A 26,846-nucleotide genomic window follows, 5' to 3' on the forward strand; every position below is an offset into this window, starting at 1 on the left:
CAGCCTCGGCCACAATTTCTTAACTTTAAAAATATTATGCAGGGGCTGAGGTTGTGGCTCAGAGGTAGAGTGCTTGCCTAGCACGCGCGAGGTTCTGGGTTTGATCCTCAGTACCACATAAATTAAAATAAAGATATTGTGCCCATCTATAACTAAATATTTTTAAAAAATATTATGCAGCTGGGTGCAAGTCCTGTAACTCCTGCTACTCAGGAGGTTGAGGCAGGAAGACTGTAAGTGTACAGCCAGCCGTGGCAATTTAGCAAGACCCTGTCTTCAAAAAATAAAAAGAGCTGGGGATGTAGTTCAGTGGTAGAGTGCCCATGGTTTCAATCCCCAATACTGGGGGTGGGAGTGGGCAGAAGCAATATTTCTTTAAAAAAAAAAAGTATGAAAGATAACCTAATAAAAACCCATGGGGGCTGGAGATGTGGCTCAAGCGGTAGCGTATTTGCTTGGCATGCGTGCAGCCCGGGTTCGATCCTCAGCACCACATACAAACAAAGATGTTGTGTCTGCCGAAAACTAAAAAACTAAAAATAAAATAAAATAAAAATAAAAAAAAAAATAAAAAATTCTCTCTTAAAAAAAAAAAAAACATGGTTGGGTATGTTGGCACATGCCTGTAACCTTGGCAATTCAAGGGGCTGAAGCAGGGGAATCAAAAATTTGAGGCCAGCTTCAGCAACTTAGCTAAATTCTGGGTAATTCTGACCCTGTCTCAAAATAAAAAATAAAAAAGGGCTGGTGATATAGCTTAGTAATAAAGAACCCTTGGGTTCAATCTTCAGTATCAACAAAATGAAACAATAAACAAAGACAGGTGTGGCAGCATAACCCTAGGACTCAGGAGACTGAAGCAGGGATATACCAAGCTTCAGGCCTTCCTTGGCAATTTAAAGACCCTGTCTCCAAAACCAAGGTTGGGGATGTAGCTCAGTGGTAGAGCTCCTCTGGGTTTAATCCTCATATTGGGGGAAAAAAACAACAACATGTACCTATCACCCAGCTCAATGAATCTACTAATTTTGTGCCATATGTGCATCAGATTTCATTTCTAAATAGTAAAATATTATAATTCAAAAGCATTATATTTTAAAGCTTTATGTTGATCAATCATGTTGGCAATTCAACTTACCTTTCTCATGTAACAGTATGGACGTGAGATTTATCCTTGTTGATTTTTTTTTTTTAGAAAAATGAAAAAGAAGTTTCCTTGCTTTGCTAGAAAAAGAGAAAATACAGGGGACTCCTGTCCCAGAGGCTGTGATTCTGCCCATCACGGGGAACAGGGGGTTTTTAAAGAAGTGATTCAAAGGCTACAATCCAGGTATTCTTTGTCAAAGTTGTAATGTACTTGTTTATTTGGGAGATAATAATTTCTTAGATCCTCTGATACCATTCCCAAGTGAGCAAAGTATTTATTTCAATGCATGATTTGACCACAATTAATTAATTAATTAATTAATTAAAGGGGGGAGAGAGACAGAGAGAATTTCAATATTTATTTTTCAGCTTTCGGCAGACACAACATCTTTGTTTGTATATGGTGCTGAGGATCGAACCCCGGCCGCACGCATGCCAGGTGAGCGGGCTATAGCTTGAGCCACATCCCCAGCCCCACAATTTATTCTTTAAAATACTTATCACAATTTGGTCTCCTTTTGGTGGACATTTTAGATTTTTTGGGTACAATTTCATTCCAAAATGCGGCACAGTGAATACTCCCGACATGTTGTTAATCTTATTTAAAAATGCTTTTGAGTTAAGGAAATATATTGGTACATTCATCCTTAAATGGTAGCAATATATGTATATATATATACACACACAATTTTTAAAATTTATTTTTTAGTTATAGGTGGACACAATATTTTTATTTTATTTTTATATGGTGCTGAGGATTGAACCTGGTGCCTCACGCATGGTAGGCGAGCGCTTTACCTTCAAGCCACAACACTTGCCCTATATATACAAAATGTTTTGAACATTGTTGTTTTCACATATCCATATATTTTGGATCATTCTATGAGTATGCAGAGAGCTATTTTATTTTTCTTGATTATTGCTTCACTCTTCTGCTATTATTATAAATAAATGGCAATAAACAGCCTTGTACAAATGTTTTATCTTTCCTATACAAATGTATCTATAAGATTAAAATCCTGTAGTAAAACTGCTATAAAGAATTTGTATTTAGAGTTTTCATAAACACTGCCAAAATGCCTCAAAGAGATTTATTAAATTTACCTATTCCTCAGCAGCCCACGAAACACTTCTTGACCTTTCCCTTTGGTAATGTTGTATTCTGAGACTTTTTGATCTTTGAATTATTATTATTATTATTATTATTATTCTATTACCAAGGATTGAATCCAGGAGGTTTAACCACTGAGCCACATCCTCAGCCCATTTTATATTTTATTTGGAGACAGGGTCTTGCTGAGTTGCTAAGTGCCTTTCTAATCTGCTGAGGCTGGCTTTGAACTCACAATCCTCCTGCTGGGATTACAAGTGTGCACCACTGTGCCTGGCAAAGTATTTTTTTAATGTCTGATTAAAAAGTAATTTTATATTTTAATGACAGAAAATAAAATGAAAAAGATTTTTGTGTTATAAAATTATATAAAATTTACTATCACTGCTTACAAATAAAGTTTTATTGGAACATAATCACACCTGTTTATTTATACATTGTGTATGCCTTCTTTTACACCACAGGGCAGAGTTGATGCAACAAAGATTGTATGACCTGCAAAACTTAAGATATTTACTTACTATCTGGCTCCTTACAGAAAGTTGTCAACCTATTTTAGAATTTTTTTCCTCTATTTTTAATTTTAATTTTTTGGTATTATGGATTGAAGCCAGGGGCCTTGTGCATAGTAAATACAGGCTAAGAACAGGCTCTACCACTGAGCTATATCTCCAGCCCTGGTGCAAACAATTTAAAGATATAAATTTCCATTAAGACCTATGTTAGCTGCATCCTAACAAATTCTGATCAGTTTTCATTGTCATTTAGGTCAAGACATTTTCTAGTTTCTCTGACAATTGTGTTTTTTTTTTTATCCTGAAGCTATTGTCAAATTTTCAAATATATGAGGATTTTCCAGCTTTTTAAAAATATTTAATTTGGGGTGATGGGGTTTAAAGGCAGGGCCTTACCCTTCTTGTCAAATGCTCTTTTTTAAATACTTTTTTGTTAATGATTTCTAACCTAATTCTACTGTGGTCAGAGAACGTATGCTATATGATTTCAATCCTCTTAAATTCAGTGAGAGTTAATTTATGTTCTAAAATATGGTCTTTCTTGAAGGACAATGTGCACCTGAAAAGAATATTAAAAAGTATATATTCTGTAGTTGTTGGGTGTTCTACAAATGAAAGGTCAAGCTGACAGTGTTATTCTTCTACATCCCTACTAATTTTCTGCTTGCTTGTTCTTATCAATTACTTGCCCTTTGTTCTTTCTTTTTTCCCTTTATGTGGTGCTGGAGATTAAACCCAGGGAATTGTACATGCTATAATCAGTTCTACTGATCATACTTGTCTGCAGTATACTTTTCAAACTTGTGAGTTCATCCCTTAAAAACAAGTCTCTTTACTGACATTTAAGTAAGTTATAAGGGAGGAGGTTGATCTACCATGTTTAATTAGAATATTATTTACTTTTTTTTTTTTTAGAGCGTGAGAGAGGAGAGAGAGAGAGAGAATTTTTAATATTTATTTTTTAGTTCTCGGCGGACACAACATCATTGTTGGTATGTGGTGCTGAGGATCAAACCCTGGCCGCACGCATGCCAGGCGAGCGCGCTACCACTTGAGCCACATCCCCAGCCCTATTATTTACTTTAATTTATCCTATTTGATACTTGGAGTGCACTATCTAAATACTTAAATTTTGAATTAGGAAAATTATCACTTATTTTATATTCATTTATTGTTTGTCACTTATTCATTCTTTTATTTTCTAAGGACTTACATCTAGATGTGTCCTGGAGTCTCTCAAGTCATTACTTGTACATTTATTTATTTTGCAGTACTGGGAATTGAAACCAACAGCACTCTACTACTACATCCCAGCCTTTTCTATTTTGAGTCAGGGTCTCACTTAATTGCCCAGGCTTGCTTTGAACTTATATTCCTCCTGCCTCAGCCTCCTGAGGTGTTGAAATTATAGCTATGTGGCATATTGCCAGCAATTATCTATAAATTTAATTTCTTGAATTTAAGGTACTGAGCTAAAAACATTTTTTTTTCAATGACTATTTTTCATTTCCAAGATTTTAAACTGGCTAAATTTTTCATATCTATGTGACATTATTTAGTTTTTGGCTGTTTGAGTAAAAGTTTCATCTTATTAATAGACATTATTTTTGTTTCTTTCATAAAACTAAAAATAATTAAATCAATTTACTTAGCTATGCATGTAAGTCCTGATGGCTTCTTTTTGGGGGTAGTGGGGATGGGGTACTAGAGATTGAACTCAGGGGCACCCAACCACTGAGCCACAACCCCAGCCCTATTTTATATTTTATTTAGAGACAGGGTCTCACTGAGTTGCTTTAGGGCCTTACCATTGCTGAGGCTAGCAATTTGAACTCGTGATCCTCCTGCCTCAACCTCCCAAGCTGCTGGAATTACAGGTGTGCACCACCATACCTGGACTTTATGGCTTTTTGTTTGCTTGCTTGCTTGTTTGATTGATTGATTGATTTCTTACAGTCTTGGGGATTGAACCCAGGATCTTGTGCATGCCAGGCAAACATGCTACTACTAAGCTATAACTCCAGCTCCAGTCTTGATGTTTTTATTAAATTAATTCGTTTTAAAATTTTGAGATATTATAGATTCACATACAGTTATGATAAATAATAGAGATCCCATGTATCCTTCAGTCAGTTTTCCCCCAATGGTAATATCTTGCAAAACCATAGTACAACATCCCCATCAGGAAGCTGATATTGATACAGGGAAGGTGAAAACATTTCTACCAGTACAAAGATACCTACAGTATCTTTTAGGCTACAGTCACTTCCCTCCCACTCATACCCTTCCTTAACACAGGGCAATTACTAATCTGTTTGCCTTTTTATTTTCTCAGTACTGGAGATCAAACTTAGGTCCTTGCATATGCTAGCCAAGTGCTTTACTACTGAGCTACACCCCTTTGCCCCTTTTCTTTTGAGACAGGGTCACCCTAAGTTGCCCAGGCTAGCCTGGAACTTGGAATCCTCCACCTCAGCCTCCTAAGTAGCTGGAATTATAGGCATATCCCACCTCACCTTGCAGTTCAGGTCACTGCCTTTTTTTTTTGCTGGGGGGAGTGGGACAGGGGTGTTGGGGATTGAACTCAGGAGCACTTTACCACTCAGCTACATCATCTCCAGCCCTTTTTGATTTTAGGGTCTCACTAAGTGGCTTAGGGCCTTGCTAAATTGCTGAGGCTATCCTTAAACCTACAATTCTGCTTCCCAAATCACTGGGATTACAGGGTTGTGCCACCATTCTTGGCAGTTCATTGCTTTTTACTGCTAAGCAGTATTTATGGTATGGCTGTATCAGAGTTTGTTTTACCATTCACCTTTTGAAGGACATCTGGATTATTTCTAGTTTTGGGCTATTATGAATAAAACTACTATAAATATATATGTACAAGTTTTTGTGTGAACACGTTTTCATTTCTCTGGGATAAATACCCAGGAGTGCAACTGTTGGGTTACACTAAAGTTGCAAATCTAGTTTTTTAAAGAAACTTCTCAGAGCAGCTGTACCTTTTAACATTCCCACCACTAGTCGGTTTGTATCCTTGCCAGTATTTGGTGTTAGGATGGCTGTGGAAGTAACATCTCATTGTGGTTTTAATTTGCATTTTCCTAATGGCTGATGATATTGAATATATTTTTGTGCACTTATTTGCCTCTTTGGTAAAATGTCTGTTCATATCTTTTGCCCATTTCTGATTACATTTTTTGTTTTCTGTTGAATTTTGACAGTTCTTTATGTATCCTAGACATTAGGCCTTGGTGGAATATTTTTTCCTATTTGGTAGCTCTGTCATTTCATTATTTTAACAGTCTTTCCCAGAACTAACATCTTAATTTTGATGAAATCTAATTTATCAATTTTCTCTTTATGGGATTATGTTTTAGTGTCAAGATTGAGAACCATATTTGGCCCTAACTAAAGATTTTCTTGCAGATTTTTCCCTAAAAGTTTTGTTTTCTGTGTAAGTCCTTGATCCATTTTGAGTCAACCTCCATACCTCCCCCTTTTCTTTGGTACTGAAGATTGATTCGAGGGACACTTAACAACTGAGCCACATCCCAGCCCTTTTTAACATTTTATTTAGACACAGGGTCTCTGAGTTGCTAAGGGCCTCCTAAATTCCTAAAGGAGAATTGTGATCCTCCTGCCTCAGCTCCCAAACTACTGGGATTAGAAGTGTATGTCACCACACCCAGCTCACTTTGAGTCAGTTTTTTTTTGGGGGGGGTACCAGGAATTGAACTTAGGTACCCACAACCACTGAGCCACATCCCTAGCCCTATTTTGTACTTTATTTAGAGACAGGGTCTCAATGACTTGCTTGGCGTCTTGCTATTGCTAAGGCTGGCTTTTAACTCTCAATCCTCCTGTCTCAGCCTCCCAAGGCACGCCCCACCACGCGAGGCTTGAGTCCCTTTTTGAATGAGATTATTTTTTTTTTCTTTTCCATCTACGTTCATTTGTCCTAGAGGCTATCTTTCACGCAAAGAATTTCCTTTGCGCATTTGCCAAAAATCAGTTTGGCACATTTGAGTGAGTCTATTCCTGAATTCTCTGTCCTGTTCCATTAATTTATATGTCTATCCCTCTGCCAATTCCAGTCTTTTTTTTTTTTTTTTTAATGGTGCTGGGGATTGAAGGCAGGGCTTTGTGCATGAAAGGCAACCATTCTACCAACTGAGCTATATCCCCAGGCCTCCACACAGTCTTAATTACTGTGGCTATACAGCAAGATTTAAAATTGGGTACTTTCCCATTTTATTATTCTTTTGTTATAGCTTTCTCCCCCCGCTCCCCCTTCTTTCTTTCTTTCTTCCAGTTCTGGGGATTGAACCCACAACCTTGCACATGTTAAGCAAGTGGTGATAGCTGTTCTAGTTCCTTTGCCTTCCCATGTAAATTTTAAAATAATCTTCTTTATATCTAAGTATCAAAACAAAACAAAGTAAACAAACAAACAAACAAAAAAAAAACAAACTTGCTGCTGGTATAGTGGTGCATGCCTATAATCCCAGTAATTTGAGAGGCTCAAGCAGGAAGATCACAAGTTTGAGGCTAGCCTCAGCAACTTAATGAAACCCACCCTCCCTCCCTCCCTCCCTCTTTCTCTCTCTCTCTCTCTCTCTCTCTATATATATATATATATATATATATATATATATGGACTGGGGATGTAACACAGTAGTTAAGCACCCCTGGGTTCAATCCTCAGTACAAAAAACAAACAAATGACTTGCTGGAATTTTGGTAGGGATTCTGTTAAGCCTGTACATTAATTTGAGGAAAACTATCATCTTTACTATGTTGTTTGCCAATTTGTAAACAGCATGTCTCTGCATTTATATGGATATTCTTTATTTTTTTTCATCAGCACTATGTGGCTTATAGCATACAAATCCCATGGATGTTTTCTTAGATTGATATCTAAATATTTTATAGTTAGGATGGCTACTGTAAATGGTATTATATTTCTTAATTTCAGTGTCCATGTATTCATAGCTAGTGTATAATAGCTTCACAGCTGATTTTTGTAAGTTTATCTTATATTTTTTGATCTAGCTGAACTAATTTATTAATTCCAGGAGTTTTGTATAATTGTAAGGATTTTCTCTAAAGACATCAAGTGATCTGAAAATAGGAACGATTTTTTGCTTTCCCCCACCCTCTAGTACTGGGGAATGAACCCAGGGGGTGCTTTTCACATAGCTACCCCAGCCCTTTTTATTTTTGAGATAAGGTCTTGCTAAGTTGGTGAGGCTGGCCAACAGGAACAGTTTAATTTCTTCCTTTCTAATCTATGTCTTCTATTTCCTTTTCTTAACTTATTGTCACTAGCTAGAACTTCTATCACTATGTTGGATTAAAAGCAATAAAGGTAAATATACTTGTCTCATTCCTGTTCAGCTTGAATTATTCTACATATGGGATGTGGGAGGCAAAAGGAAAACCCCGGGTAATTACCACCATGTTGGGACTTAGGTCTTTGGCTCTGGGCTCCCTTGCTAGTCTCCCTTCTCTTCTGTACCTTCCACAGTTTGTTGTTTTTGTTTATATCTAAGTTTTTTAGTTGAAATTAATGGGAAGAACAGGGAAAAGTCTGTCTATTCCATCTTGCCTAAAGTGGAAGTCATAGTTAATTTTAACTGGCTACTTTCCTCAGCACAAGATTTCTATTATATAAAATTTTGGTTTTCAGGAATTTTTTTTTTGTATTTTTCGAGTGATATGACTTTGTTATTAACTCCCACCTTTTCTCTAATAATTTTGCAGTTTCTTCCTTCTGGTACCCTAAGGACCCAACCCAAACAGCTACTGAAATGGTCTGTGTCACAGTAAAATTAAAGATATCATAATTCTTTTAATAAAATATTTTATTATTATTATTAGTTGTAGATAGACACAATATATTTATTTTATTTTTATGTGGTGCTGAGGATCAAACCCAGGGACTTGCACATGTCAGGTGAGTGCTCTATCACTGAGCTACAACCCTAGGCCTAAAATATCATAATTCTAAATCAGTGAATCAAGAGGCAGCGTGATATTGTCTTTTCTAGCTCTCCTTAGGTTTCTCTCTTTCCCCCAATTAAAGGATTCCCTACATGAGGTTGGTTGGGGGTTACTATCCTACTCCCCTAGCTTCAAGTTCTCATCTCTCTCTCTATTTTTTCTCTACAGTATTGGGGATTGAACCCAGGGAGCTCTACCATAGAATTACACCCCACACCCTTTTTACTTTTTATTTGAGACAGAGTTTCACTACATTGCTTAGTTTGACCTCAAACTTGTGATACTCTTGTTTCAGCCTCCCAAGTCACTGAAATTACAAGCATATGCCACCATCCCTGGCAAATTCTCATTTCATTTTTAAGAAAATATTTATGTTTTAATTATAGGTGGACACAATATTTTATTATTTTTTTATTATTTATTTTTTAGGTGGTGGACACAATATTTCATTTCATTTTTATGTGGTGCTGAGGATCGAACCCAGTGCCTCACAAGTACTAAGCGAGCACTCTATCACTGAGCCACAAGTCCAGCCCCAATATTTTATTTTATTTTTTATGTGGTATTGAGGATCGAACCCAGTGCCTCGTGCATGCTAAGTTGCTTAGGTCCCCACTCAGTCCCCACTCTACCTCTTGCCCCAAATTCTCATCTCTTTCTGGAGTATTTGTAATAATTATTTACCCATCAGAAACTCAGCAAGTCCACAGCTTCAGCCACACTAGTGACTTCCAACTCTTCTGTTTTTGGTTCATTGAGATAGTTATTTTGTTTTTGAAACCAAACATTTTCTTTTGTGGGTATGTACTGGGGACTGAACCCATGGGCACTCTACTATTGAGCTGTACCCCTAGTTTTTTTTGTTTGTTTTAAGACAGGGTCTCCTTAAATTGCTGAGGTTAACCTTGAGTTTCAATCCTCCTGTCTCAGCCTCCTAAATTGCTGGGATTACAGGCCAGGTGTGCACCACTGTGCCTCGTTCTTTTTCTTTTCTTTTTCAGACAGAGTCTCTATGTTGCCCAGGCTAGTGTCAAGCTTGTGGGCTCAAGTGTTCTTCCTACCCACCTCATCCTTTTTTTGGTACCAAGGATTGAACTCAGGGCACTTAACTACCAAGTCACATCTCCAGCCCTTTTAAATATTTTATTTAGAGACAGGATCTCGTTGAGTTGCTTAGGGCCTCTCTAAGTTGGCTTTGAATTTGTGGTCCTCCGCCCCAGCCTCCCAAGCCACTGGGATTACCGGTGTGTGCCACCACACCAGGCCTGCCTCAGCCTCCTGAGCAATAGTAGTAAGTAGATGGGACTACAGGTAAGTGCTCTACCCCTGTCTTCACATGTTCTTTGATTTCTCTTTTTCATATTTTACTTTAAATTCTTGGTAAGTGCTTGGAGGAGAAGATATGTCAAAAGTTTGGGCCCTGTAAGTAATTCTTTTTTCTTTATAATATTGAGGATTAAACCCAGCAGCGCTCGTATCACTGAGCTAACATCCCTTTTAAATTTTTGAAAGTGTCTTGTTAAGCTGCCCAGGCTGGCTTTCAACTCATGATCCTCTTGCCTCAGACTCTTGAGTCATAGGATTATAGGTGTGCATCACTATGCCTGGCTCTGTAAATCATCATCATCATCTTCTTCTTCTTTTTTTTTTTTGGTACTGGGGTTAAACTCAGGGGCACATTACCACTGAGCTACATCCCCAGTCCTTTTTATTTTGGAATAGGATCTCACTAAGTTGCTTAGGTCCTCACTCAGTTGCTGAGGATGGCCTTAAACCTGTGATTCTACTGCCTTAGCCTTAGGAGCCCCAGATTACAGCCCATTCAGCTCTGTAAAATCACCTTGATTGGAACTTCCAAAATAATATTTTCTGTATATCAAAGAGAATAAATCTAGGGAATCTAGAATTAATCTTTTGTCTTTGGTCACATATTAATAAAATACTACTTGTTTAGTACTCTCAAGGTCTCTGTAGTAATTCACCTATTTTCATTTTCTTTGATCTAGAGCGCTGTAAAAGATCACAGTACCTAGAATCAGAAAACCTTAGACCAAAACCTTGCTTTGTTACAGTATAACCTTGGACAAGTCATTTGGCTTCTATGAATCTCAGATTTTTAATCAGTAATACAGGATTAAAACAAAAACAATTATAACACTATTAATAAGACAACTAGCTAACAGTGCAATACAAAGAAAATGCTTAGACCAAACTATGGAGTATTAAGACTTCAGCCTCAAATTTTTGGACATTGCTTTAAGAATGATCTTATTGTGGAATCAGAATTTATGTTGCTAAACTGGGTACAGTGGCACATGTCTATAATCCTACCAACTTGGGAAGTGTTTTTATATTTCTGACTAAATATTTACAACCTTATATCATCTTCTCTTTCACCCTGGTGCTGGGGATTGAACTCAGGTCCTTGTATTTGCTATGCTGTACTCTACCACTGAGCTACATACCAAGTGCTAACATCACTTTTTTTTTTTTTTTTTTGAGAGAGAGAGAGAGAGAGAGAGAGAGAGAGAGAGATTTTTAATATTTATTTTTTTAGTTTTCGGTGGATACAACATCTTTATTTTTATTTGTATGTGGTGCTGAGGATCGAACCCAGCGCCCCGTGCATGCCAAGCGAGCGCGCTACCGCTTGAGCCACATCCCCAGCCCCCTAACATCATTTTTTAAGCAAGGCAGGTCATAAGGAGATAGAAAGCACAATCTTGTTTGGCGAGGTGGTGCACACCTGTAATCCCAGAGGCTTGGGAGACTGAGGCAGGAGGATAGTTCAAAGCCAGCCTCAGCAACAGCAAGGTGTTAAGCAACTCAGTGAGACCCTGTCTCTAATAAAATACAAAATAGGATTGGGGATTTAACCCTGAGTTCAATCCCCAGTACCCTAAAACAAAACAAAACAAAACAAAACAAAACAAAAACCCAAACAGAAAGCACAATCCTCCTCCCGACTCGTTAGGGATCAAACACAGGGTCTCCTCAATGTGAGATGAATGCGCTACCACTACATCACACCACACCCCCATTTAAAGTTACTTTTAAGGGCTGGGGTTGTGGCTCAGTGGTAGAGTGCTTGCCTAGCACATGTGAGGCAATGGGTTCGATCCTCAGCACCACATACAAATAAATAAAGTTATTGAAAAAAAAAGCTACTTTTAAAATGAGGAAATTAAAGTCCAGAAAGGATAATTAATTTACTGAACACCTCACTGTTGAGAGCCTTAGCTCATGACATAGCTCTCTAATGAATTCTTTTCATGCAATTTCCTTAGAATGTCCCTTTATTTTGGTTAAAAGACACACGTAGAATTGCAGGGTGTGGGGATCCAGAGGCGGAGAAGGATAGGATTCCTATCCCTCTTCAAGGCTCTGGCATCTTAAAGAAATAGCATATTGTATAAGAAGTAGTAATTAAGCTAAATTCTCCATGGCTATTAGCAAAGTGAATTCATGTGGCCATCTCCCGTCAGTGATGGGCTGATCTGCTTAATGCATAACAATTTTTTTTAAATGCTAGATTTTTTTAACCTTTATTTTATTTGTTTGTTTATTTATTTTTTAGATTTTTTTTTGGAGCTGTAGATGGATACTATACTCTTATTTTATTTATTTATTTATCCTTATGTGGTGCTGAGGATTGAACCCAGGGCCTCATGGGCTAGGTAAGTGTTCCACAACTGAGCTACAATCCCAGCCCCTTATTTGTTTATATTTACTTGGTACTGAAGATCGAACCCAGTGCCTCACACATGCTAGGCAAGCACTCTACCACTGAGCTACAAACTCAGCATTGCATAACAATTTTAAACAGGAACAGTGTCCATTTATTTCTAGATAAGGTAAGACTTAGAGTAACCTCATTTATATGGGTGGATGAGCACAGCTGTATATAGGGAGCAGGCATACAATCAGAAGATGAATGTTATTCCTATTTCTGAAAATAGCTGGGCAAGAACACATGTTTATAAAAGTGGCTCCTTCCTCTGGTACAATCTGCAAACCTTAGCAATAATAAATGAACTGAAAAAAAGACAGGTCAGGCAGAGTGCTGAAGGGGAAGAGGAAAAATTCTAATATGGAAAGACAAAATGGGGAGGGTTGTTTAAATGTCAAAGGAAACACATTTTTTTGAAGAGTAATACTCTCCCTATAAGGTTCTGAGTTGAGTCAGCTGGGAGAATAAGAGGACAGAAAGGAAAAGCAGAAAATAACACTTAACAGATCTAGTTTCTCTACTAAAAGTAGCTTTAGGGCAGTAAGTAGGCTGACAAGAAAGAGAAAAATAGGTCTTCATTTTAGAAAGCTTCCTATTTTTCATAGTGTTCACAAAACAAGGAAAACCTTAGCATGTTTGGAGACGATAGTAATTCTGCTAAAAATTCTGTAACAATAGTCCTGTTTCTCTAGGTGGTTACTGTCATCTTCACCAAAAGTCATACAGAAAATCTTATTAACCATTATTAAGTTTTAGAGTGGCTGACTATTTTCCATTTTTATAGTTGATCAATACTGCAGCAAGATAAAGGGAAAATGACCTAATACAAGGAAGTTGTCAGGTCCCCCCAGTTCTTAGGAGGAGTGCCATGCTGAGACAAACTAATCCCAAAGCATTAGTGCTTTGATTCAGGGGACACATCATAACCTCAAAACATTTATGTAGTCAAAACTGATCCATGGGGCTGGGGATGTGGCTCAAGTGGTAACGTGCTCACCTGGCATGCGCGGGGCGCTGGGTTCGAACTCAGCACCACATAAAATAAAAAATAAAGATGTTGTGTCCACCGAAAACTGAAAAATAAATATTGTTTTTTTTTTTTTTTTTTTGAAGTGGAGGTACTGGGGCTTGAACACAGGGGCACTTCACTGAGCCATATCCCTAGCCCACCCCCACCCCGCTTTAAGTTGTAGTTGGACACAATCATTTATTTTATTTATTTATTTTTATGAGTTGCTGAGGATTGAACCCAGGGCTTCACACATGCAAGGCGAGCGTTCTACCACTGAGCCAAAACCCCAGCCCTGAGATAGGGTTTTTTTTTTTTTTTAAAGAGAGAGAGAGAGAGAGAGAGAGAGAATTTTTAATATTTATTTTTTAGTTCTCGGCGGACACAACATCTTTGTTGGTATTTGTTGGTATGTGGTGCTGAGGATCGAACCCGGGCCGCACGCATGCGAGGCGAGCGCGCTACCGCTTGAGCCACATTCCCAGCCCTGAGATAGGGTCTTGATAAATTGCTTAGGGCCTCATTAAGTTTCTGAGGCTGTCTCCAACTTGTGATCAGGCATGTAATTACAGGCATTTTATTTTTTTTAAAAGCATTAGGGATTAAACCTAGGGACTCTACCACTGAGCTACATCCCTGCCTTCCTTATTTTATCTTGAGACAGAGTCTAGTTAAATTTCCTAGGCTGGCTTTGAATTTTTTTTCCTTTTATGTCAGTCTCCTAAGCAGCTGGGTTTACAGGTGTGTGCTGCTGCACCTGGCTTTTTGTTTATATTCTCATAAAATGGATACTATGCACATTATTGTTTTGATTTCATGTATTTAAATTTACTTTTTTAGGGGCTGAAGTTGTGGCTCAGTGGTAGAGTGCTCGTCTAGCATGCACGAGGCTCTGGGTTTGATCCTCAGCACCACATAAATGTGAAATAAAAATATTGTGTCCACCTAAAACTTAAAAAAGACATGATCCCAATCTATTCTCATGCATCTTACAACTTAGTTGAAATAAACACACAGACAACATACTCCTATTAGATAAGGAAGAAAGTAAAGTTTGGCTGAATAGCTGAGTGACATATTCTGACACAGTAAAAAAAGGATATAAATGAACTGATGGTGAAGTTGTAAAACAGTACTGTAAATATTTTTAGACTTTCCTCTAGGTAAAGCTGAAGTAGCCATATCATCATCTATAAGTAAAATTTCCTTTAACATTTAAAAGTAAGGGCAATTTATAACTCATTAGCACCCTGATGGCTCTGCTACCAATTTTATAGTCCTTTGGCTCCCAGTCTAGGAGAGTGCGAAATTTTGAACATTACTAAGAAATTAAAACCACAGATAATGCAAACCTTAGTAACCTCTTAATTACAAAACGCTACTAAGTCAAAGTGATATTCTATTTGTATGTGTTTGAGAGTGGGGAAGTAGGATTGAATAAATTTGTCTCTTACTTCCAGAAAGTTTATAATCTAGAATGCAGTAAATAAGAAAAACTCTATGATAAAGCAGAAAACATTGTCATGAGCAATCATTACCACTACTAATCAATAAGATCACAGGATGCATAGGGTAGAGAATGAATATTCCAACCAGCCTAAGGAAATGAGGGTTCTTGAAAGACTAGTAATAAGTTTTTAAAGACATATTTAAAACAAAATTACATACAATTGTTTGTACGTTATTTTATTTCTTTGGAACTGGGGATTGAACCAAAGGTGCTTAACCAGAGCCACATCCCCAGCCCTTTTTTTATGTTTTATTTTGAGACAGGGTCTCACTACTGCTTAGGGCCTTGCTAAGCTGCTGAAGTTGGTCTCAAACTTACAATCCTCCTGCCTCAGCCTTCTGAGTTGTGGAATTACAGGTGTGCACCTATTGTTTGTACTTTATAGTAGCTACTCTCAGCTCTGTTATATTGGGCATCTGGAGCCAGATGGAAGCCCTGGTTTCTAAGTGGGAAACACAGCTGGAAAACAATATTGCACAAATTCCAAACTTACACAAATTTGTAGTATTTAAGTAATATGGTATAAATGATACAAAAATGTAAACTGGGGAATGGGGTTGACTCATGACTTTTCAAAAACTTTCTCAATAATTGAACTTCTAGTACACAGAGTTGGAATAACAGTATTATTATTCATAATAAATGAATAGAAATAGAACATTCCTACTTCCTCCCCAAGAGGGGAGCAATTTACACAAAACTATAGCATGCATAGGGGTCCAGAACAGCACCTCTGAAAAACCTCTACCCAGGCATTCTCTACCAGCTATCATTTCCCAGAGTAGCCTCCAAGCCTTTTGGTCATCTTATGTTGTCTCTCCCTCTCTCCTTTTTTTCCTTGTTTTTGTCTGCTTTCTTTCTTCTCTTTTATTGTTTGTTTATAATACTGTGGATTGAATTCTAAGATCTGGTACATGCTAGGCAAGCACTGTAACACAGAGCTACATCCCAGTCTCTTCATGCTTTTTTTTTAAAACCAAGACTGACTCAAACTTAGAAAACTCCTGCCTCAGGCCCCCAAAGAAGCTAAGATTACAAGCATGTACCCCTGTGTCTGATTTGCACAGTCCTCTTGACAGCTTTTATTAGTCTTTCCCCTCCAATGCCAGTGTTGAAGAGGAGCTGAGCAGTGGCTCATTGCTCCTGTCTAATCCCTTACATTAACAGGTACCTTTTGCAATAACCTGGTTTCCTAGTTTAAAATAATCAGGCTGAAGAAGAGTTGATATCTGTTCTTTTGTGTTAGATACCTAAACAAGATGCAAAGCCAAGATCTGAATGCAAATCAGTCCAACTCTAAACTAACGTCTGTATTTTTAACTATACTGCTTCACAAGATTAGAATATACTTTCTTGGTTCTCAGAAGTTCATAATTCCAAGTGTAAAACATAAAAGGTTCTATGTACTGCACTTAGAGAATAAAATTGTGGATAAAACTGAAAGATATCAACATGTACAAGTTTATTTTTGGCTGAAGAACAGGTTATTGATTTTGCTTGACTGCTCTCTACTAGAAAAGAGAAGCAGCAATAAAACTTCACACTGATGGGAGGCAGAGATAGGTAGAGCAAATGACATAGAAGTAAAAAAGAAATATCAAAGTGAGCAAAAGCAGCAAGAGGATAGAAAGCAGCAATAGAGAGGGGTCAGAAACTCAGAAGTTCAAAGCTGCCAAGTTATTATTGTAGAACACAAAATGTGGCCATGTAATTCCAGTGACTTAGGAGGCTTAGACAGGAAGAATACAAGTTCCAGGTTAGCCTCAGTGAGACCTTGTCTCCAAAATTTTTTAAAAAGCTCAGTGGTAGACTACCCCTACCACTGAGGGTTTGGTTCAATCCCTAGAACTACTACCCCCAAACAACAACAACAAAAAACTATACTATTTATCTGGTTGATATATTATTTTCTTCTTTGTGATTTACATTGTCTTCTCCCGAAAGCAGTAACTTCCTCTGCTCTCTAGTAGTATTTTATCTACTTTCTTTCTTTTGTTTGATGAGGGTACTGGGGATTGAACTCAGGGGCACTCAACCACTAAGCCATATCCCCAGCCCTATTTTGAATTTTATTCAGAGACAGGGCATCACTGAGTTGCTTAGCACCTTGCTTTTGCTGAAGCTGGCTTTGAACTTTCAATCCTCCTGCCTCAACCTCCAGAGCTGCTGGGATTACAGGTGTGTGCCACCGTACCTGGTTTATCTACTTTCTATGTAAATTCACCCATTCGAATATCTCAAATAAGTGGAAAATCAGAATACATGGCTGTTTGTGATTGGTTTATTTCACTTAACATTTGTTTTCAAGGTTTAACTATACTGTAGCATATATTAGAATTTCATTTCTTTTTTATTTCTGAATAATATTCCATTGTGTGTTTATCCATTCATCTGGGGATGCACACTTGGATTGTTTCTACCTTTTGGATGTTGTGAATAATATTGCTCTGAAGATTCACATAAAAGTTTTTGTTTGAATATCTGTTTTCAATTCTTTTGGATATGTATCTAGGAGTGGAATTGCTAGATCATAGGTTAATTATATGTTTAACTTTTGAAGAACTGTCAGACTTTTTCATGATGGTCCCACCATTTTACACTTGAACCAGAAATCCATAAGAGTTCTGATTATTCCATATCCTCTCCAACACTTTACTTTCCATTTTTAAAAAGTAACAGGGCTGAAGCCAGACATGTGGCATATACCTGTCGTCCTACTTGGGAAATAAAATCCCCTTACCAGAGTTTCTGACTTAAGATGTGAGTCTTAGAGGTCAATTGTAAACTGCATAAAACATATAAAATGGTTTGGGGCCAAAGAACTCTTGCTAAGATTTTTTTGTTTATTTTCTTTTGCTTTTTAGTTTAAAGTGGATACTATATAAATGCCCTGTAACACTATCTATAGGATGGTAAGCAGAATTGATGTAGTCTTGAACCTGTGGATAGCTTTGTTTTTATTATCATTATACTTTCTTTTTTCTTTTGGTGCTAAGGATTAAACCCAGGAGCACTTTACCACTACATCCCCAGTGCTATTTACTTTTCATTTTGAAACAGGGTTTTGCTGAATTGCCAAGACCTTACTAAGTTGCCAAGGCTGACCTTGAACTCTGATCCTTCTGCCTCAGCCTCAATAGTTTCTAGGGTTACAGGTATGAGCCACCACACCAGGCTCATTGTGCATATTTTGACCTCTACTAGGTTACAGTCCAGTCAGAGAAGGAATGTGGATACTTAAAAAACAGACTTTGTTAGCCACTGTGTTAAACTGTTTTGAGCTGGGTACAGTGGCACATGCCTGTAGTCTCAATGACCTGACAGGATGAAGCAAGAGAATCATAAGTTCAAGGCCACCCTGGGAAGACCTGTTTCAAAATAAAATATAAAAAGGACTAAGGATCCATCATTTGTTATAAAATAGCTATTTCTTTTTCTTCTTCTTCTTCTTTTTTTTTTTTTTTGTATAGGGATTGAACCCAGGAGCACTTAACCACTAATCTTTTAAATTTCTTTTCTTTTCTTTTTTAAATTTTGAGACAGGATCTTGCTCAGTTGCCCAGGGCCTTGCTAAGTTGATGAGGCTCGCTTTGAACTTGCGATTCTCCCGTGTTCCGCCTCCTGAGTCACTGAGATTATAGGTATGTGCTACCATGCCTGGCCTTTTACTTTTAAAAAAAAAAAAGCTTTTCACCTCAGAAAAGGTTTCCTTGAAAGCTATATTTCCTTAGCTTAGTCAGAGAAATAAAAAGTACTCAGCCTAATATCCAGTGCTAATGTGCGTAAGTAACCATAAACACTAATAGTCGTTGCTGACACACTACACTGATGCCAAATTGTTCAATATGGCCCTACTCTATAGAAAGATGTTATCATTTGTATTTTCCTATTTGCTTTCCTAGTACTTTTTACTCTCCTCATACTTCTTATAATGGCCAAATCCTTTTAGCCAGCACTAAATGATCAAAAGCCTGTTAATAGATTATTTGTATTCCCAGTTTTTTTCTAAAGAACAACCGACATGTTTGTCTACTGATGTTAGGAGCTGGAGCAAAAAGGAGGAGGATACAACTGCAAGAAATTCCATTTGCTCCATTCCCAGTCAATAATAGTTTCAGGTTTTCCAGTCCTCTTTTGAGACAGAGGTAGAAGAAGAGATCAGATGAAAATAAGTCATTCATAGTTTCTGGAACCTATACATAAAGCTGGATCTTGGCTTGAAGCAAGTAATGCTGCAGGAAACTGGCTAGAACTGAGAGAGAATGCAAAGAGAATGCCTGTGAGGAAGGCTTGTTTAAACTCTGGGTATTATTATCTCTGCAAAAGCCTCAACTGGGGAATGTAGGACTTATTTTACTTCCCACAGCTGATCTCCAGCATGTTATTGTCTAATATTTAACCTTGGAGAATAAACAGAATAAACTGTTTATTACAGGACAAAAGTTCCAATCAGAGATGTAGGGATAGTGTAAATATAATTAGAAATTCCCTCGATGGGGTTGTGGCTCAGTGGTAGAGTACATGCCTAGCACGTGTGAAGCACTGAGTTCAATCCTTAGCATCAAATAAAAAAATAAAAAAATACACAAAATAAAGGTATTTTATCCATCTACAACTAAAAATATTTTTTAAAGATTAGAAACTCAAAAGAGTGAGTAGCCTTCAGAAATGAAGAGACTAGAAAAACTAGGACCATCTGTGGTTCTTGAACTAGATAAGATTTTCTTAAAAATTATGTACAGTTATTATCTGAGAACTATTCATTTTTTACAAGTTTGCCATGGGGGTAATATTAGAAACTTTGGTAAAAATAGCCATACTTCAGGGAAAACTCTAGTTCCAAGTTTGTCTTGGAACAACGAAAATTATTAGAAGATTTCTGCCATACAATAAATTCTTAAAGCCTGCCAGATCTCATGCAGGCACAACCTCAAATCAGTTTAACAAAAATAACAAAAACAAAAAAACAAAACAAAAAAATAACAACAACAACAAAAAAATCAGTTTAACAGCAACATCTCTAGAGGGCGGTGTTAAATATTTATTTTGGTTGTAGTTGATACAATACCTACATTTTATTTATTTATTTTTATGTGCTTTTTATGTGATTTTATTTTTAAGGATTGAACCCAGTACCCTGCACGTGCCAGGTTAATGCTCTACTGCTGAGCCAGAACCCCAGCCCCATTTCTAGGTTTTGAATCCTATTTATCCTGGTCAACCTTATTCATCTTCAAGTCATGGATCTGATTGATTTGACTATAGGGAAGAAGCAAATTATGTATGGGTCTTCTAAAACCAAAAATCCAAGGCAGAAAAGTGGTTATTATTTCTTTAGAGCACTTCCCAAGAGAACCTTTGCTATGAGTCCTTTATTAACATTACAAATATAAATCTCTCAGATGATGCAACAAAGCAATTTGGGATAGTTTTCCACAGATATGGTGGTGCATGTGTATAATCCCAGCAATTTGGGAGGCTGAGGCAGGAGGATCTCAAGTTCGAGGAGGCCAGACTGGGTAACTTGGTGAGATGCTGTCTCAAAAACAAAACAAATAAACAAATAAGCAAACAAAGGGCTGGGGATATAGCTCAGCAGTAAACCACCCTTGGGTTTAATTTGCAGTATTAAACCAGAAATGTTCAAAACCTATGGAGAAGCTATGATGTTTTGTTACAGAATAGAAACACCTGAAGATCCATTAAAAAATAAAAAATATTGACTTCTGACTCCCACCCACAGAAATTCTGATATCATTTAATTGAGTGAAACCTGGGCATCAGGATTTTAAAATCCCTGTTCCTGTTCCAACATTCTAATGTGCAGCAAAATTTAGGAACATTGACAGAGAAAATGATGTCTTCAAATTATTCTGCCTTCAAGTCTGCCACTGACAGGAAACAATCTCACAGCCCTTATTTCTGGGATCTTCTGGGATTGAATAAGCCAAAGAAAGCACAAAGGTAACCAACATTTATCCTGCAATCTTTTCACAGGAGAATAGTATTGTCTTTCTATAGAATTTTAGACAAAAGAAAATAGCCAATTGAAACCATTATCAAGGCAAGTACCAATCTGGGGAATGGTTAGGTGTGTGTGAATGTCTCCCCCGCCCCCTTTCTTTTTTTGTATTGGGGATTGAACCTAAGGGCGCTTTACCAATCCTCCTCCTCAGCCTCCAGAGTTGTTGGGATCACAGGTATGGGCCACCATACCTAGCTAGATCTGGCATTATAAGGAGAAAAAGAACTGTTATAGGATTAGAGAAGTAAGGCCAAAGTGTAACCTCCATCAAATGTAAACTATTCCGTGTCCAGACTGTGGGGAAAGGGGAGGCTGCAGAGGAATGCTCAAGATCTGATACAGTTCCTCTTCCCATTACAAGTTCTTGCACCATGGAAACTATAAAACAGTGCAATAAAGTCTGGTTCACTACACCCTTAAATGGTTCATCCTTCCTTTCCTCTTGCTGAGATAACCACATACTGTAGCCATGGCTGGAGGAGGTGGATCAACAGAGGTCATCAGGGTCAGCTGGAATCCTGGTCTGAAAATCACTAGAAATAAGAAGGTTCATATTCTCAGTTTTGAGGAAATACCTCCCAGGTTGAGATGGAATCACAATGTCCACATTTTTACTGCTTTATGACCTAGAAGGAAGACCTAGGGATAACAAGATGGCTGAGGCTGGCTAGGCACTTTTTCTTTCTAGTCTTCCTCAACCACAGGCTGTGAAAGGTGCAGCCTGTTTTCCTTTCTGGAAATCTCTCCTTGGTAGTTTCAGGTCTGTTAACAGAGCAGAACTGAAGCATCTTTTGGCTCTCAGTGCCAAAGAAGGGGTAACACAGAAAGAGGAACCCAATAATAGTTGGGGTCTGAGGATGAATGCTCTTTTACCCAGACTGGCTTTAAAATAAGATCATTTGGATCTGTCCTAATCCAATATAACGGTATCCTTATAAATAAAAAGGTGACATTTAAGATGGGTATGGTGGGTCTGGGGTTGTGGCTCAAGTGGTAGAGTGCTTGCCTAGCACGTGTGAGGCTCTGGGTTCGATCCTCAGCACCACATAAAAATAAAATAAAGATATTGTATCCACCTAAAACTAAAAAATAAATTAAAAAAAAAGATGGGTGTGGTGACACACCACTCTAATCCCACTGACTTGGAAGGCTGAGGCATGAGGATCATAAATTCAAGGCCAGCCTAGGCAATTTAGAGAGATCCTGTCTCAAAATACAAAATAGAAAGGGCTTGTGATATAGCTCAGTGGTAGAATACCCCTGGGTTCAGTATCTCCACCACTGGAAAAAAAGCGGATGTGTGGAAGTTGGACATAGACATGCACAGAGAAGATAGCTATGTAAATGATCCATCTACATACAAGCTATGAATACAATGGATTACCAGCAAACATCAAAAGCAAGGAAGATCTCTCCCCACGAGCTACCTTGCTAACTAACACCTTGATTTCAGATTTTTAGCCTCCAGAATTGAGAAATAATAAATTTCTGTGGTTTTAAGCAGTCAGCTTCTGGTACTCAATTACAGTAGTTCTAGGAAATTAATATAACACCATATTCAGACCTAGTGTTGATTAAATCACTCAAATTTTTATCTTAACAAGCCTCATTGCTACATTGCAGTCTAGATCAGTGGTTCTCAAGTAGGGTATATAGAGAATAGTGGTAATGGCAGCACCAACTTCCTTTCTCCCTCCTTCCTTTCTCCCTCCCTCCCTTCCTTCCTTCTGAGGGCCCTGTGCATACTCAATAAGCGCTCTACAACTGAGCTACATCACCAGTCTGCAAATGATAATTTCCTGGGGAGGTTTTTCACAGTAAACATGCCCAATGTTTTAGATTATGAGGGTTGGAAGAGGTAACATATATTTTAAAAGGCTCTCTAAGTGCTATTAGTGAGTTGCTCTGATCCTCCTTCCCCCGAACTTTCTCTCACTTAACACTAGCTTAAGTAAAATAATAAACTTTGATTCTAATAATCTGTGGTTTCAATGTAACTTTAATCAAAATCTTAGCATGCCTTTTTCATAAAAAAAATTCACAAGCTGATCCTACAATTTTTGTGGAAATGCAAAAGGCCAAGTGCCCCAAGGCAATCTTGAGGAAGTACAATAAAGCTGGAGGACTTACACTACTAGATATCAAGATTTATAGAGGTATAGAGTTAAAACAATGTATTATTATTTTTTTTGAATTTTAATATTTATTTATTTTTTCTTAGTTCTCGGCGGACACAACATCTTCATTTGTATGTGGTGCTGAGGATCGAACCCAGGCCGCACGCACACTAGGCGTGCACGCTATCGCTTGAGCCACATCCCCAGCCCAAAACAACATATTATTGACAGAATAGGCAAAAGAATTAAAGGAATAGAAGAGAACTAAAAAATAAACCCACACATATCCTCTGATTGAGAAATATGACTCTGCTGTTCAGTGGGGGAAAGGGTGATCTTTTCAATAGATGCTGCAGCAATTAAATATCCACATGAAAAAAAAAAAAAAACCTTGACTCAAGTCACACCTTAATCAAAAATCAATTCCAGATAAACTGTGGATCTAAATATAAAAGGAAAAATAAGTATCTCAGAAAAAACATAGGATATCCTTATTATCATAGAATAGATAAAATTTTATTAAACAGAACCCAAAACTACCAACAATAAAACAAAAGATGAACTAGATTACATAAAAATGCAGAACTTCTATTCATGAAATGATACAATTAATAGAAAAGGTGAGACACAAAAGATATTTATAATACATATATTTGACCCAGGACTCATAACCAGAATATAAAAAGATAGGCAATTGCTAGGAGTGATAGCACACACCTGTAATCCCAGTGATTTGGGAAGCTGAGGAAAGAATATTTCAAATTTGAGGAAAGTCTTGGCAACTTAGTGAGACTCTGTCTCAAAAACAAAAAGCAAAAGTGGTTGGGGATGTAGCTCAGTGTAAAATGCCTCTGAGTTCAATCCCTGGTACCAAAACAAAAAACAAACAAACAAACAAAATAAAACAAAAAAACCCAACCAACAATAACAACAAAAAACAACAAAAAACCCCACAACAAACAAACTACTCTTATGATAATAAATAAAGTGAAGTACATACAACAACATGGATGAATCCTGCTAGTTTAATGGTGAATATAGCTCCAAGATTTGAAAAGCACACATTGTAATGATTTTATTTATGCAATGTTCAAAGTGAATTACACAAATCTGATGACAGAGGTCAGAACTGATTGGGGAGTGGGGGTGTTGTTAAGACTACTGGAAGATGGCACTAAAACAGACTGGTGGACCAATGGTACAGAATAGAGGACACAGAAACTAACCCACAAAATTACAGTTATCTTATATTAGATAAAGGTGCCAAAAACATGCAATGGAGAAAAGATAGCGTTTTCAACAAATGGTGCTGGGAAAACTGGAAATCCATATGCAACAAAATGTAATTAAACTCATATTAAACACCATGCACAAAACTTAACTCAAAATGGATCAAGCACCTAGGAATTAAACCAGAGACTCTGCTAGTAATGAAGAAAAAGCAGGCCCTAATCTTCAGCATGTGGGATTAGGCCCCAACTTCCTTAATAAGACTCTTATAGTGCAAGAATTAAAACCAAGAATCAATAAATGGGATGGAATCATACTAAAAAGTTTTATCTCAGCAAAAGAAACAATCTGTGAGGTGAATAGAGAGCCTTCATCCTGGGGGCAAGTCTTTACCCCTCACACATCAGATAGAGCACTAATCTCTAGGGTACATAAAGAACTCAAAAGGCTAAGAACTGAAAAAACAAATAACCCAATCAACAAATGGGCCAAGGACCTGAACAGACACTTCTCAGAAGAGGATATACAATCAATCAACAAATATATGAAAAAATGCTCATTAACTCTAGCAATCAGAGAAATGCAAATCAAAACTACTCTAAGATATCATCTCACTCCAGTCAGAATGGCAGCTATTATGAAGACTAACAACAATAAGTGTTGGCGATGATGTGGGGATAAAGGTACATTGCTGGTGGAACTGCAAATTGGTGCAGCAAATATGGAAAGCAGTATGGAGATTCCTTGGAAAACTGGTAATGGAACCACCATTTGACCCAGCTAGCCCTCTCCTCGGACTATGCCCAAAGGACTTAAAAACAGCATACTACAGCGACACAGCCACATCAATGTTTACAGCAGCACAATTCACAATAGCTAAATTGTGGAGCCAACCTAGATGCCCTTCAGTGGATGAATGGATAAAAAAAATGTGGTATATATACACACAATGGAATTTTACTCAGCAATAAAAAAGAATAAAATCATGGCATTTTCAGGTAAATAGATGGTGTTGGAGAAGATAATGCAAAGTGAAGTTAGCCAATCTCTAAAAACCAAATGCTGAATGTTTTCTCTGATATAAGGAGGCTGACTCATAGTGGAGTAGGGAGGGGAAACATAGGAAGAATAGATGAATTCTAGATAGGGAAGAGGGGAGGGAGGGAAAGGAAAGAGGCAGGGGATTAGCAAGGATGGTAGAATGTGATGGACATCATTATCCAAAGTAAATGCATGAAGATTTGAATTGTGTGTCAACCTACTTTAAATACAACAGAGATATAAAAAATTGTGGTATATGTGTAATAAGAATTATAATGCAAAAAACACAACAAGTACATGTATAAAGACATGAATTGGTGTGAACATACTTTATACAAAGATATGAAAAACTGTGCTCTATATGTGTAATAAGAATTATAATACATTCTGCTGACATGTATTTAAAGAAATAAAATCAATTTAAAAGAGGAAAATAAACAGACTATTGGAAGGGAGGCACAAAAGAGCTTCTGGGATTTTGACAATATTTGTTTCTTTATCTAGGTGCTGGTAACATGGTATGTTCACTCTGAAAATTCAATGACTTGTACACTTATGACTCATGAATACATTTATATTATTATTCTTCAGTAAGACCTAATAACAAGCTGGACTCAATGGTACATGCCTGTAATCCCAGCTAGTGGTTGAATATCCCTGAGTTCAATCCTCGGTAGCTTCCTCACCAAAAAAAAAAAAAAAAAAAAAAAGGAAAAAAAAGCCTGATTATCATAAACAAATCAGAACACCTTTGGGTTTATGAATCCTATAGATCAGTGAAAAAGAGGATGATAAAGTAGGCAGTGCCAGGATCAGATTGAGATGACATATTTTAGGCAGCCTGCCCAACCTCCAGGTCAGCAGTCTAGTCTAGTATCTAATGCAATAGCATATGGCGGGTGTGTGTGTGTGTGGGGGGGGGGCAGAGGGTTCTACTTTGTTCATCCATTCTTTCTCTATACTGATACTTGATTCTGGGAGATTTTAAATATGATTTTAAGGACAGAGCTAAAAAGAAGGAAGCTTGAATTTTAAATGGGAAAATGCACAGTATACTGAATGATTGGGGAAGGTTTTTTTTTTACATATTTTTATTGGTGCATTATAATTGTACACAATGATAGGATTTGTTGTTACACATTTATTTGTACATGCACACAATATGGGAAATTTTTAAAAGGTGGAGATAATCAGTCAGATATGAAACAGGCTGAGTTTAGGGTTAAAAGTTTCATTTGATTATGAGTTCAATGAAGGTAGAAAATTATTTGATAGTCTTTTTGTTTTTTTTAAGCTATCTTAAAGAGAAAATAAGAGTACAACTTGGGAAGAGTGCCTATTCAATTCCTCGAGTAGCCTTTTTGTCATATTGTTTGTTGCTATGGAGAAGACTGTGAAGGCAG

General features: G+C 37.3%; 1 protein-coding gene and 1 long non-coding RNA gene across 6 annotated transcripts in view; one reads left to right on the plus strand and one right to left on the minus strand.

Annotated features, from left to right (window-relative positions):
• The window catches only part of Znf609 (zinc finger protein 609), a 226,295-nt gene that overhangs the window by 49,798 nt on the left and 149,651 nt on the right, over window positions 1-26,846 (minus strand). The gene's annotated exons all lie outside the window — the stretch shown is intronic.
• Window positions 17-24,943, plus strand: LOC144377505 (uncharacterized). The gene is made up of 4 exons (XR_013438504.1): window positions 17-1,330; window positions 1,516-1,585; window positions 8,107-8,146; window positions 8,542-24,943. It is a non-coding gene; the product is annotated as an uncharacterized LOC144377505 (long non-coding RNA).

This window comes from Ictidomys tridecemlineatus, chromosome 5, assembly GCF_052094955.1.
Source record: "Ictidomys tridecemlineatus isolate mIctTri1 chromosome 5, mIctTri1.hap1, whole genome shotgun sequence".
Lineage (NCBI taxonomy): Eukaryota > Metazoa > Chordata > Mammalia > Rodentia > Sciuridae > Ictidomys > Ictidomys tridecemlineatus.